At 40.8% G+C, this 15,260-nt stretch overlaps 1 pseudogene across 1 annotated transcript in view; it reads left to right on the top strand.

The window, feature by feature from the left end:
• The window catches only part of LOC307123642 (cytolytic toxin-alpha-like), a 49,886-nt pseudogene that overhangs the window by 15,185 nt on the left and 19,441 nt on the right, over window positions 1-15,260 (top strand). Inside the window, exons 4-6 of the transcript in view lie at window positions 11,841-11,903; window positions 12,760-12,852; window positions 13,019-14,720. The product of the transcript in view is annotated as a cytolytic toxin-alpha-like (transcript). The remainder of the gene's footprint in view (window positions 1-11,840; window positions 11,904-12,759; window positions 12,853-13,018; window positions 14,721-15,260) is intronic.

The following is a 15,260-nucleotide window of genomic DNA, read 5'->3' as shown; positions in this document are numbered from 1 at the left end:
AAATAAAGATTCAAACGTAAGCAAGGCTCTACAGAGCTACAGACTTGAGCTTCAGAGCAACAGACACAGCAGGAGGCAGGCAGGAGCAATCGATCAGGCAGGAGCAATCTCAGGCAGACTGCACATTTTTTGAAATGTGTTGCAGGTCTGAATGACAGGAAAGGATGCATATTTACAAATGACATGAAGTTGACCAGACAAAACATGAAATATTTTTTGTTCATATTGTCTGCAATGAAATACAAGTCAAAGTAAATTAAGAAATCACTTCTTTTTTTTTTTTTTTTCGTTTTCCATACTGTCCCAACTTTTTCTGATTTGGGGTTGTGTATATATATATATATATATATATACACACACACACACACACACACACACACAAATATACATATACAGTATATACAGCACATAGAGACTCTTTCACCTAGATATTATCATATAGAGACTGTGTCTGTTCCCCGAATTAGTAAATACAAAAAACATCAAAACCATTCAACAGTAAAAATTTAATTGACGTCCAACAAATAAACAAAATATATAATACAGATGAACAATTGATAAAGCTTGGGTTGCTGAATATTAGATCCCTTTCCCCAAAAGCGCTTATTGTTAATGATATTATTACAGATAATAATCTAGATGTGCTCTGTTTGACAGAAACCTGGCTAAAACCTGACGACTACATTACCTTAAATGAGTCCACCCCCCAAGATTATTGTTATAAACATGAGCCGCGTCTGAAAGGTAAAGGGGGAGGGGCTGCTGTAATTTATAATAATATCTTCAGTATTACTCAGAAGTCTAGTTTCAAATATAATTCCTTCGAAATTTTGGTGCTTTATGTAACATTATGTAGTGTACATGATAAAACCCGTTCAACATTTGTGTTAGCTACTGTATACAGGCCACCAGGGCATAATACAGACTTTATCAAAGAATTTGCTGATTTTCTATCAGAGTTAGTACTGGCCGTAGATAAAGTACTAATTGTTGGTGATTTTAATATCCATGTAGACAACGGAAAAGACGTATTGGGACTAGCATTTAAAGACACACTAAACTCTATTGGAGTTAGGCAACACGTGTCAGAAGCCACTCATCGCCATAATCATACTTTAGACCTAATATTGTCACATGGAATAAATGTTGATACCATTGAAATTCTGCAGCAGAGCGATGACATCTCAGATCATTACTTAGTATCATGTATACTTAATTTAGCTAAGGTTGCAAAGCCGCCCCCTCGCTTCAAAAAAGGCAGGACAATCACTGCCGCTACTAAAGATTGCTTTTTAAATAATGTTCCTCATCAGTATCATCTGCTCAGCATCCCAGATAGTATAGGAGAACTCGATGTTGCAACAGAAACTATTGACTCTCTCTTTTCCAGTACTTTAGACACAGTTGCTCCTCTGCGCTTAAAGAAGATTAAAGAAAATAGTCCAACGCCGTGGTCCAACGAGCACACCCGGGCCCTTAAAACAGCAGCCAGAAAAATGGAGCGCAGCTGGAAGAAAACAAAATTAGAGGTATTTCGTAATTCGTGGAAAGAGCACATGATCACATACAGAAAGGCCGTAAAAACTGCTAGATCTGCTTATTTCTCAACTCTCTTGGAAGAAAACAAACACAACCCAAGGTATTTATTCGATACAGTGGCTAAATTAACCAAAAATAAAGCTTCAACTTCTGATGTTTGTAAACAGCACAGCAGTAATGACTTTATGAACTTCTTCACATGTAAGATTGATAATATTAGGAAAAAAATTTTAACCATGCAGCCGTCTAATACAGCATCACATCAGACAGAGCATTGTAGTGTCACTGAGGAAAAATTACACTCATTCACTGCTATAGGAGAAGAAGAATTGGCTAAACTCGTTAAATCATCAAAATCGACAACATGTATGCTCGACCCTATACCAACTAGGCTATTAAAAGAGATGCTACCAGAGGTCATAGATCCTCTTCTTAATATCATTAATTCATCTTTGTCATTAGGATATGTACCGAAAACTTTTAAGTTGGCTATTATTAAACCACTTATTAAAAAAACGCAACTTGATCCTACAGATTTAGTCAATTATAGACCAATCTCAAATCTACCCTTTCTGTCAAAAATACTTGAAAAGGCAGTGTCTTCACAATTATGTTCCTTTTTAGAAAGAAATGGTATCTGTGAGGATTTCCAGTCAGGATTTAGAGCGTATCATAGCACTGAGACTGCTCTCATCAGAGTTACAAATGATTTACTCTTATCATCCGATCGTGGCTGTATCTCTCTATTAGTGTTACTTGATCTTAGCGCTGCATTTGATACTATCGACCACAACATTCTTTTGAATAGACTCGAAAATTATGTAGGTATTAGTGGAATGCATTATCATGGTTTAAATCATACCTATGCGACCGTTATCAGTTTGTAGTAGTAAATGAAGATATGTCACACCGATCGCAAGTTCAGTATGGAGTACCACAAGGCTCAGTGCTAGGACCGCTACTCTTCACCCTGTACATGCTACCACTGGAAGATATCATTAGGAAGCATGGCGTTAGTTTTCATTGTTATGCTGACGATACTCAGCTCTATATTTCTTCACGCCCTGAAGAAACTTACCAATTCACAAGATTAACGGAATGCATAGCTGATATAAAACATTGGATGACCGGTAATTTCTTGCAACTCAATTCAGAAAAAAACTGAATTTTTAATTATTGGACAAAAAAGCTCCACAAGTAGTAGCCTAGAATACTGTCTAACACTTGATGGCTGTTCTGTCAAGTCCTCGTCGTCAGTGAGGAACCTGGGTGTGCTCTTTGATACCAATCTTTCGTTTGAAAGCCACGTTTCTAGCATCTGTAAAACTGCTTTCTACCATCTTAAAAATATATCTAAATTACGGCACATGCTCTCAATGCAAAATGCTGAACAGTTAGTTGATGCGTTCATGACCTCAAGGTTAGATTATTGTAATGCTCTACTGGGTGGTTGCCCTGCTCGCTTAATAAATAAACTCCAGCTGGTCCAAAACGCAGCACCTCCAGTTCTTACTAGAACCAGGAAGTGTGACCATATTAGCCCAGTTCTGTCAACACTGCACTGGCTGCCTATTAAACATTGCATACATTTTAAAATCTTACTTATTACTTACAAAACACTAAATGGTTTAGCTCCCCAATACTTGAGCGAGCTCTTAACATATTATACTCCATCACGTCTACTGCGGTCTCAAAACTCTGGCCAGTTGATCATACCGAGAATATTCAAATCAACTGCAGGCGGTCGATCCTTTTCCTATTTAGATCCTAAACTCTGGAACAGTCTTCCTAACATTGTTCGGGAAGCAGACACACTATGTTAGTTTAAATCTAGACTAAAAACACATCTCTTTACTGTGGCATACACATAAAATCACTTTTTCAATGAAATGATTGTTAGGCTGCATTAACTAGGTCAGCCGGAACCGGGAACACTTCCCATAACACCTGATGTACTCGTGACATCATCAGAAGAATGGCATCTACGCTAATGATAGTCTCTCTGTTTTATCCCGAGGTTTACTGCAGTCAGCCGGATCCAGGCCGTATCCAGTTCAGATGGTGGACCTGCGCTCAGAGAAGACCAACACAGGACCCCGAAGTGTCTGGGAGACCGTGATTAGACGCCCCCTGAAACTGCCTCATCGACACGGCATCTCAAATAAACCCGCCTCCGGCGTGTTGACTCAGATTGTTCGAATATTACAATTAAATAATACTTAAATCGATATGTCATCCTCAATAAACCCGTCTCCAGCATGTTGCCCCCGGTCCCTCAAATATTCTGATCTATTATGACCTCCGAGCTGTAAAGCTGCCAGAATAATAATAATAATACGCTGTTTGTTAATTGGCCAGAGGAGAACTGGCACCCCGACTGAGCCTGGTTTCTCCCAAGGTTTATTTTTCTCCATTAGGTCACCTGATGGGGTTTTGGTTTCCTTGCCACTGTTGCCTCTGGCTTGGCGTGCTCAGTTGGGGACATTATTATTTAGATTTATTTCGATGTTTAGTTGAAAAATTTGAACTAAATTAACCATTTAAACTAAATTACTGATCGAATTATTGATCTAACGCCCACACTGTCACTGTATGATACTTGAAATGTTTCCAGAATGGCTATACAGCTGATTAAAATTATGCTGCATTATTTTCCTGTTTAACACTGTAAAGCTGCTTTGAAACAATCTACATTGTTAAAAGCGCTATATAAATAAAGTTGACTTGACTTGACTTGACTTGACTTGACTATATATAAAATAGTGTAGTATAACTATCTTGGCCATAATGTCAACTAGACAGACAGATAGAGGTCAAAGGTCGCAGGCCTAAAGTTGTGATAAAACATACCATGCGTTAAAACCTGCTACGATTTGTTATGTTAGCAGAAAATCCCATTACAATGGATGTATGATTATTTCGAAGAATGATTCTGGTTTCCCTTATCCCTGTCTGGCCCCAAAACAACCCCAGCTGGAGAAAAGACCCATCTCAGCACAAACAAAAATAATCAAAATATTCACACTAATTAAACAACTATCTATCAACATCTATCTAAAACAAATATCCAGCCATCCATCCATCCATCATAGGCTAAAATGTCAACTAGACAGACAGACAGACAGACAGACCGACATACCATGCTGTAAAACTTGCTAAGATTTTGCAAATGTTAGCAGAAAACCACATTACAATTGATGTATGATTCTTTGAAAGAATGATTCTGGTGTCTTTCCCTGTCTGGCCCCAAAACAACCCCAGCTCAACTGAGCCATCTGGAGAACAGACCCATCTCAGCACAAACACACATAGGACAAAAATATTTAAAATATTCACACTAATTAAACAACTATTTATCAATATCTCTATAAAACAAATACCTATCTATCCATCTTTCTATCTATCATAGGCCAAAAACGACACAGACAGACAGACAGACAGAGGTCAAAGGTCGCAGGCCTAAAGTCATCCCCAAACTTTTTTTTTCACTGATATGATAATTTTCTTGAATTATGATAATAAAACATACCATGCGTTAAAACCTGCTAAGATTTTGCAAATGTTATAAAAAAATCACATTACGTTGGATGTATGATTCTTTGAAAGAATGATTCTGGTTTCGTTCCCTTATCCTAACCTAACCTAACCCCAACCTAACCCTAACCCTAACCCACATGCACACGCACCACATACCCCCCTAAAATCTACCCAGGACTCCTTTAAGCCCTACTTAATAAAGCCCTTAGGCACATAGGGTCTGAAATGCACACTATAGGCTCTATCCTAACACCTACCCAACCGATCCCCGGTTCTCACAGCCCGGGCAGAGATAAACACTCTGCTTTGTAACCCTGAAGGAAAAAAGGTGTATTATTATTATTATTATTATTATTATTATTATTATTATTATACTATACCTCTCTCTTCTCTTTTCTTATAAATATTATTTAATAAATAGTCATAGATTATACAGTATGGGCCCTGACCCTAGCTCTGTCCTGTTACTGCCTTTAGTGGCCAGCGGGAGGATGGACCGTGCCTAACCATTTCTGACTTCCTTTGGAAGACGAATCTTGGATCTTCTCATTCCTAACCTAACCCTAACCGTGCACAACCTGAAGTTGCTCGTCCACTTTATGGCTTGACCATTTTATGGTCCTTTCTCTTACCTAACCAGCCAGCGCCATGTCTATGGACCTAATTAGAATCATCTAATTGGGCATGAGAATTATTTATGTAAGGGCCTATTGTTTTGGCATACTTGATAGCATTGTATAAAATTAAATTCCAAAAAGGATTATTATACAAAGTGATTTATGAAGCACTATTTTGTGATGAAAGGTTGTTGTTTGCAGTGCGAAAAGCCCTGTCCGTATATAGAGCCGTATGGGTTTGGAAAGAGAGCATTTGTCATTCCCTGCGCCTGATAAAGATAAAGAAATATCAAAATGCTGCAAAATTATGGGCTGAATGACACAAAAGGGCCGTCATCATTTGTGTGTGGTGATAGCAGAGCCAGAGTAATAATTACCTTAGTTCAGACAGATTTTGGAGATTTTGGGTGCTTCCGTGGACCCCGGTTGCTGTCCCCCACCAAAATACTGCACTAAACCTACCTCTTGTTTTGCGTAAACCCTAGCTGGAACAGCCCTCATCATCTCAACTCGGGCAGAAGTTTGTACAGTGCTTTGACAGTGTGTTCAGGCCAATGTTGGCTTTCTTAAATAATTTGCATGTGTTATTTGGATGTATTTGTAAGGTGGCAGCCAGAACACAATGGACCGCGCACAACCTGAAGTGGCTCATCCACTTTTTGGCTTGACCAATGTATGGTCCTTTCTCTTACCTAACCAGCCAGCGCTATGTCTATGGACCTCCTTTAAAATAATCTAATTGGGCATGAAAATTGTTTATGTAAGTGCCTACTTCATTGTTAGTAAGGGCCTATTGTTTTGGCACACTTGATAGCATTGTATAAAATGAAATAACAATATGGTTTATTATGTATAAAATGATTTATGTAGCACTATTTTGTGTTGAAAGGTGATTGCTTGCAGTGTGAGAAGCCCCGCCCACACAGGGTATATAAAGCCATGTGGGTTTAGAAAGAGCGTATTTGTCATTCCCCCTCGCCTGATGAAGATAAAGAAATATCGAAACGTGGCGAAATTATGGGCTGAATGACACAAAAGGTCCACCATCATTTGTGTGTGGTTATGTAGCAGAGCCAGAGTAATACTTACCTTAGTTCAGACAGATTTTGGACATTTTGGGTGCTTCCGTGTACCAAACCTACCCCTTGTTTTGCGTAAAACCTAGCTTAAACAGCCCTCAACATTTCAACCCGAGCATAATTTTGTGCAGTGCTTTGACAGTGTGTTCAGGCCAATGTTTCCTAAATAATTTGCATGTGTTATTTGGATGTATTTGTAAGGTGGCAGCCAGAACGTAATGGACCAAGCACAACCTGAAGTGGCTCGTCCACTCATTGGCTTGACCAATTTATGGTCCTTTCTCTTACCTAACCAAGTGAAGTCAACTTTATTTATATATCGCTTTTTACAATGCAGATTGTTTCAAAGCAACTTCACAGTGTTAAACAGGAAAATAATGCAACAGATTTTAATTCGGCCGTACAGCCGCTCCAGAGAAAACGGTGATGTCATCAGCTCAGTTCAATTATCTTACAGTGACAATGTTGGCAGATCAGTAATGTAGTTTATATAGTAAATTTAGTTTACTAATTAGATTCATTTGGATATTTAGTTGAAAATGTGTGTCCCCAACTGAGCAAGCCAAGCCAGAGGCGACAGTGACAAGGAAACCCAAACCCCATCAGGAGCAGAATGGAGGAAAATAAACCTTGGAGAAACCAGGCTCAGTCGGGGGGGCAGTTCTCCTCTGGCCAATTAACAAACAGCGTATTATTATTATTCTGGCAACTTTACAGGTCAGGGGTCATATTAGATATGAATATTCGAAAGATCTGAGTCATCACGCCGGAGATGGGTTTATTGAGGATGACATATCGAATGAAACAATCTTTAAATTGTAATATTTGAAAAGATCGGAATCATCACACCGGACACAGGTTTATTGAGAACTATACACCATCATATATTAGTGCAAAAAAAACATTGCTCTGACAAAACATTTGTGCAATATAAATGATGTTTTATAAACAAAGTTCGGGAGAAGCACGTTCAGATAATTGACACAGGTGGAGAGCACACAGCTAATCAACAATAGAGGTATATATACACGCAGCAGTCCTACCTCCGTTTGTTGACAGTTCTCAGCAAGGACCGCATTTCCGGCAGCTGACCACTCACGCTGTCTGCATGGCTGCACACACCGCTCGAGGTAATTTTACAGTACAGAGTCTTTACTTACAAATGGATAAGCTACCTTAAAAACCCCTTTCGGCCGCTTCCATCAGCATTCACTGTAAAATCATTTTTGCTTTTCCGGAGATTTAATTGTGTCTTTGCCACGATCCACAATCAATTCTGTCTTCTAGCAATTCTAATCGATTCACTTCAATAATCGATGTTCTAAAGGATATTAATAACGTTATTAAAGTGCGTTTCGAAACCATGACGACAGACTCAGGGCGAGAGCAGTGCTTGGACAGTGTAAAGAGTGCACACCGCACAGACTTGCAAGTTGCAACAGGGAGAACTACAACAGTTCCTGTCTTAAGATAATTGTTACCGGCAGACATCAAGCTTTTCTTGCGATCGTGCTGTCTCTATGTGTCTACGTTGTCTACTAATACAGACAGGTGCACACACGAGAAGTGTTTCCTTATGGACGCACGTGGTTGCCGTGATGATAAACGATAAATACACTTGCTGGTAAAGCGAGTGAACGCATCGTGAGAACAAATCACTAAAATGATGGCTGCAACAGCGCATATTAAGCCAAACAATCAGCCACTAGTTGGAACCAGCTGATAATCATCTGCCTTTACTTGACGTTCACATAAGCTCGATCACATGGCTCGACACAGTGCGACCATACTCGCTTTTGCGACTAAAAATAGATGTGCAAACCGTACAACGTATTTTGGAAAACCCGTTTTCTTGAATGTAACATCAATACTTTACAGTATATAAGGCTATATTGTATAACAATATATCAATGATCATTGTAAGCAACCTTATATTTTGGGCATGAAAAAACATATCATGAGACTGCAAAACTTCAAAGACTATGATTTCATTCAATAAATGTGAGCTCTAATGCTCAAAATCTGAATATGGTCCTGATGTGCATTCTATGGGCTTGCAAACAATGCTTCAAAATGCTTCAGTTCAGAGCAGATTCAAAGTCAATGAATAGTGCACATTCATGCCAAGCAAATTCTTATGAACATTATATGTTGTATACATATAATCTTCATTGATTTCCTCATATGAATTTAATGAGCATCATGAAATAAGTCAAAGCAATTCCAAAAGAGAGTCCTATTTGGTTGCTCAATGTGTTTCTTTTTTATTTATTTATTTATTTTTACTTGTCTGTCTAACCTTTTCTCCACCACAGCAGTGATGTTCCCTCTGCTCCCACAGGAGCTCAGTTTCTCTGGCTAATTTTCTCCACCGCAACAGCAGTGCTTTTCCTTCTGCTCCCACAAGATTTGTATTTTCCGCGGCTGCGCCGATTGCCTGCATTTAATGTCCAGTGTATTTAAAATTTCACACATGGACTTTGAACAAGCTCATCACCCGGATGCCGAATTTACTAACTATCTTCTGTCAGGCCTCAAAATATATTAGAACGCATCGCCTTATTGTTCCATGCCGACGCATCGTTCTTCTCACATGAGACAAAGCTGCCACAATAGCGCTGTATGACAGCTCAGCTGTATCAGGTTAATTTCGTTTTTTCTTTTTTATTCAAAATATTCACAAACTTGCTAACCACGTCATGAACTATCTGATATTCTGATTTTCAAATATGTGTGAGTGAATATGTGTTAATTGATCTATACTGCGTGATGGGCGGCACAATGTTAGTTTGCGCCTCAGAGAATCGGATCTGTCGGATTTACATCATGCAAATTCATTCATGTTTCGTGAAATACACGAAAAAAGTGTATACATTTACATTTACATTTAGTCATGTAGCAGACGCTTTTATCCAAAGCGACTTACAAATGAGGGCAATAGAAGCAGCTAGAGCAGTCAAGGGCAACAATATCAACAATATGCAAGTGCTGTAACAAGTCTCAGTTAATCTAGCACAGAATTTTTTTTTTTTTTTTTAATAAATTAGACAGACAGACAATGAATAGAATGATAAGGGCTATTCTTGATTGATCAGGTGTTGCTGGAAAAGATGTGTCTTTAGATGTTTTTTGAAAATGGCTACAGACTCGGCCGCACAAATTGGCAGGTCATTCCACCAGGTGGGAACAGCCCAGGAAAAGGTCCGTGAGAGCGATTTCATGCCTCTCTGGTATGGCACCACAAGGCGTCGTTCACTGGCAGAACGCAAGTTCCTGGAGGGTGTGTAAGTCTGAACAAGTGAGTTTAGGTATATTGGTGCAGAGCCAGTGGTTGTTTTGAAGACGAGCACCAGTGCCTTGAATTTAATGCGAGCGGCTATTGGCAGCCAATGCAGACTGATGAAGAGAGGCGTGACGTGTGCTCTCTTCGGCTCATTCAAGACCAACCTCACCGCTGCATTCTGGATCAGTTGCAAGGGTTTGATAGTGCATGCCGGAAGGCCCGCTAGAAGAGCATTACAGTAGTCCAGTCTGGAGAGAACAAGAGCTTGGACCAGGAGTTGTGTGGCATGCTCTGATAGGAAGGGTCTAATCTTCCTAATGTTGAATAGTGCAAATCTGCAGGACCGGGTTGTTGCAGTAATGTGGTCAGTGAATTTTAGCTGATCATCAATCACAACCCCAAGGTTCCTGGCTGTCCTGGACGGAGTTATGGTTGATGAACCTAGCTGAATGGAGAGATTGTGATGCAGTGCTGGGTTGGCAGAGACAACAAGAAGTTCTGTCTTTGCAAGGTTGAGTTGCAGGTGATGTTCCTTCATCCAGGCAGAAATGTCTGTTAGGCAGGCAGCGATACGAACACCAACCGATGGATCATCAGGTTGAAATGAGAAATAGAATTGAGTGTCGTCGGCATAGCAGTGATAGGAAAAGCCATGTTTCTGAATGACCGATCCCAGTGATGACATGTAGATGGAGAAGAGAAGTGGTCCAAGCACTGAGCCCTGGGGAACTCCAGTAGCTAGATGATGTGACTTAGACACTTCACCTCTCCATGACACCCTGAAGGACCTACCTGAGAGGTAAGACTTGAACCACTGGAGAGCAGTTCCTGAGATGCCCATCTTCATGAGAGTTGACAGGAGGATCTGGTGATTAACTGTGTCAAAAGCAGCAGACAAATCCAGTAAGATAAGTACTGTGGATTTGGAAGCTGCTCTTGCCTGTCTCAGTGCCTCCGTAACCGAGAGCAGGGCAGTCTCAGTTGAGTGGCCGCTTTTCAAACCGGATTGGTTGATGTCCAGGAGGTTGTTCTGTTCAAGAAATGTAGAGAGCTGATTAAACACAACCCGCTCAAGTGTCTTTGCAATGAAAGGCAGAAGGGATACCGGTCTGTAGTTTTCTAAAAGTGCTGGGTATAGAGAGGGTTTCTTAAGCAGTGGGGTTACCCGAGCCTGCTTAAATGCTGTGGGGAAAGTCTCGGTGTGAAGAGAGGTGTTGACAATGTGAGTGAGTGCAGGAGAAACAGAAGAAGAAATGGCCTGAAGAAGGTGGGTGGGGATAGGATCAAGCGGACATGTAGTGGGATGATTGGAAAGGATGAGTTTGGGGACATCTGCTTCAGAGAGCAGAGAGAAAGAGGGGAGCGTGTGTGTGATGGTTGTTGAGATGTGCGTGTCAGTTTGTGGTGTGGAGAATTGGCTGCTGATGGAGGAGGTTTTGTTTGTGAAAAATGATGCAAAGTCATCAGCTGTAAGAGTTGATGAAGGAGGGGGAGGAGGAGGACAAAGGAGCGAAGAGAATGTTTTGTAAAGTGCACGAGAGTCAGAGCAGTTGTTGATTTTGTTGTGGTAGTATGTAGTTTTAGCAGTAGAGACATTAGTAGAGAAAGAAGCGAGAAGAGACTGATACAGGGTTAGGTCAGTAGCGTTTTTAGTTTTGCGCCACTTCCTCTCTGCTGCCCGGAGTCCAGAGCAATGTTCACGGAGAACATCAGACAGCCAGGGGGCAGAGGGGGTGGTGTGGGTATAAGTGTAAAAGACTTCTCAAGCTATCCTTTCCGCATCAGGGAGGCAACTTCAGCAGCTCAAAAAGGCCTCTCCCAACAGCAGATCCAAGCTGTTGGGAGATGGTACTCAGATGCTTTCTCAAAGCTATATCAGGACCAACTGGCACCACATCATCAAGCCCTCCAAACCCTCCGATTAGAAGAGCGGCACCACCCCAAGAGGGATGGATGCCATCCTACTTCAACAGGTCAGGTCTGCCCCAAAAGATTTTCCAATGAAGAGAAAACTTGTGAAGAGACGGCTCCAACTCCTGCGAGGACTTCAGATATGACTTCACTTCACTTAACGTGGACAAATCACTTTAAATTGTAATGTAGACACATGCATTTTTTTCTGTGAAGCTGAAAAGCGCTATACAAATAAATGTGAATTGAATTGGATAAACTTCAACATAAAAGCAGGAGAAGTCCCACAGAGTGCCAGACACAGAAACAGATGTGACATAATGTTACTGAATGAAAAGATCGACCCAGGATGAGCTAAAGGACTGTGAAACTCTGGTGATGGACTCCATCTACTCCATCTGTGTTTTGATCATTGTTCTGAATCCCATCTGGATGTAGTATTTGACAAAAACGTGTTTTTCTCAGCTTTTTGCTCAAAATGTTTTTTTTGTATTTATTAAACTTACCCATATTAAAGTGTTGATAAAAAAGGAATGTATGAAACTAGAAAACCTTGTATATGCATTGGGTCTGTTCTTTCTTTTGATATATTGCATGTTAAAATATTCATACAACAAAATATTCTGGGGGTCAGAAACAAATGATCAAAAATGCTGGTTGTGGCTGGCAACTTTTAAAAAAAAAAATCTGGCAGGGAAAGCGTTAAACATTTTTCATTATCACCAGATGTAATTTTGTTCATATATATCATAAATATATATAAATATGACCTTTTATTTGTCATTTACTGCAGCCTTGGCATCAGAGACCATTGAAGTGGCAGCTCTAGGAAGACCCCTGTCTCCTGGTATGCTGTATGACCTCCGCAAGGATACCTTCATTTCAGGTGCTTTACCAACCTAAATGAAATACATAAATAAAACATTTATTTTCCCCTCTTCACCAAATGTTGCATCCCTAGTACTTGTGTAACAACACTATAAAACCTGCATGTTTCTTCAACAGTGCATTGTATCCTCATCCGTGACTGTTAAAGCCATTTCTCATTTCTGGTGTTACTCTGTGGGATAAGAAGTCACTGAGAGAAGATTTGGACACCCGTCAACAACACAAGACAGATTTGAAGTTCAGTAGCTCCGACTCTCTCTCTAGTAAGTCCAGTCTCCTGGATGTAAGTGCTTCCCTGAAGGCCAGCTTCTTAGGAGGGCTGGTGGAGGTGGGAGGATCTGCCAAGTTTCTGCGGGACACCAAATCCTCAAACCAACAGTCCAGAGTAACAATGTATTACAGTGAAACCTCCAGATTCGAACAGCTCACTATGACTCAGCTGGGCCAGATCACCTACCCTCAGGTGTTTGACCAGAAAACTGCAACTCATGTGGTCACGGCTGTACTGTACGGAGCTCAGGCCTTCATGGTGTTTGATCGGACATGTTCAGAAGAGGAAAATAAGCAGGAGATTGAGGGACAACTGAATATCATGGTCCAGAAGATCCCTCAATTTTCTATTGAGGGAAAAGGAGCTATAAAAATGACAGATGGTGATGAGAAAATGCTTTCACATTGCTTGCACATTTTATGGTGACTTCCACCTTAAGCAGAACCCCAGCACTTACATGGAGGCCGTAGAGGTGTACAAGAAGCTCCCCACTATCCTGAAGGAGAATCCACAGAATGCAATTCCAATCAAAGTCTGGCTCTATCCTCTTTCTCTACTGGATACAAAAGCTGCTCAGCTGGACAGAGAAATCAGCACACGTCTGGTTTCCAACACTGAAGATATAATGGAGAAACTGGGAGAAGTAGAGAGGACATACAACGACCTGTCCGGAAAAACACTGGTGAATGCTTTCAATGATATCAAAGAGAGGCTGCATTCATTTCAGAGCTCATTTAGCATTTAGAAAACTTTGCTCAGGAAAGCAGTGGCCAGGGTCTTGCCTGCTATACGAGGAGGAGAGATGGAGGAGAAGTCACTGGAAGACGTCCTGAAGATCCACATCAGCTCCCCTTTTACAGCTGACAGGATTAAACAGTGGTTAGATGGTGCACAGACTGAACTTAACCTCTTGAGTTCTCACATCCAGATGCTGGAGGGAATAACAACTGAAGACTCAGATCATCTCAGCATCATCTTCTTTAATCTTAATATTGATGTTGTGGTGTGCTTGACCTTCACATCTCTGAAGTATGAAGACCCGTGTTTTTCAACCCTGACAGAGTTTCTGAAATCTGACAAGTTTAAAGAGCTAGATGGGGAACAAAACATGGTTTCTGTGGCATCTGTCAGAAAATGGTTCAATGATCCTGCTGTCATCTCAAAGATGAGAGAGACCTTAACTCTTTTCAGAAGTTTTTCAGAGGCTAATAAAGATGAAAAGAGATACAGTTTCGTTATGTCTGCCATCCCCGATCCATCCAGTCCAGGCTCCTCCATCCGTCTGTATGAAAAAGGGAATCTGACAGACACACAGTTCCAGCCCGTGTCGAAGCCTCCCCCTCCAGAAGTGAAGAAGGTCCTGAAGCACAGTGTGTCCCTGAAACTGCAGAAGTCCCTGACTGGAGAAACTGTGCAGTACAGAGTGGAGTACCGGCAGGTGAAAGAGGAACAGTGGCATGTCATAAACACACCTGATGAAGACTTTACTCTGACTGGATTGAAGCTTGGACAGCAGTACTTGATCCGCTACAGGATAGTGGGTAAAGTGGGAGTGAGTGAAGCCAGTGACACTATCGGGCCCATAGCGTCTCAAGGTGAGTGTCATATGAACATTTCTTTGCATTAATCTTTATCTTAAAAAAATAAATAAAAATTGCTTCACTCACTCAATGTTTGTATTGACAAACATATTTCCTAACAGGTTTGGCCATTAATAATTATAGGTCACAATATTAATGTAACAGGTTGTAAAGCGTTTCCTAATTGACTGTTTGTATGAACGTATTATTTGCTTCGTTCATGTTGTCACAAAAAGTCCTTAAAGACACATACCCTTTTTCCACCAAGGCAGTGCTGGTGCTGGTTCGGAGGTTTCAAATTGTTTCTTTGTCTTTCCACACCCAAAGCACCAGCTCCGAACCAGGAAAAGTGGTTCTTAAGTAGCACCAAAACATTGCTGGGCTAGAAGTAAGAACTGCTTGCATCAGGGGCTGGGGGCGGGGTTACCGTGACCAACAAGAAGAACACAAACTTGAGATCCGCCATTTTTGAAATAGCAGCTAATGGAGCTAATAGCTGCTGCTTGTTTGTAATCTCCGTCTATACAAATTATGGCGAGCTGCACGAATGCGTTG

The sequence above is a fragment of the Gobio gobio genome, assembly GCF_949357685.1.
Source record: "Gobio gobio genome assembly, chromosome: 1".
Taxonomy (NCBI): domain Eukaryota; kingdom Metazoa; phylum Chordata; class Actinopteri; order Cypriniformes; family Gobionidae; genus Gobio; species Gobio gobio.
This window is presented reverse-complemented; position numbering and strand designations above follow the sequence as displayed.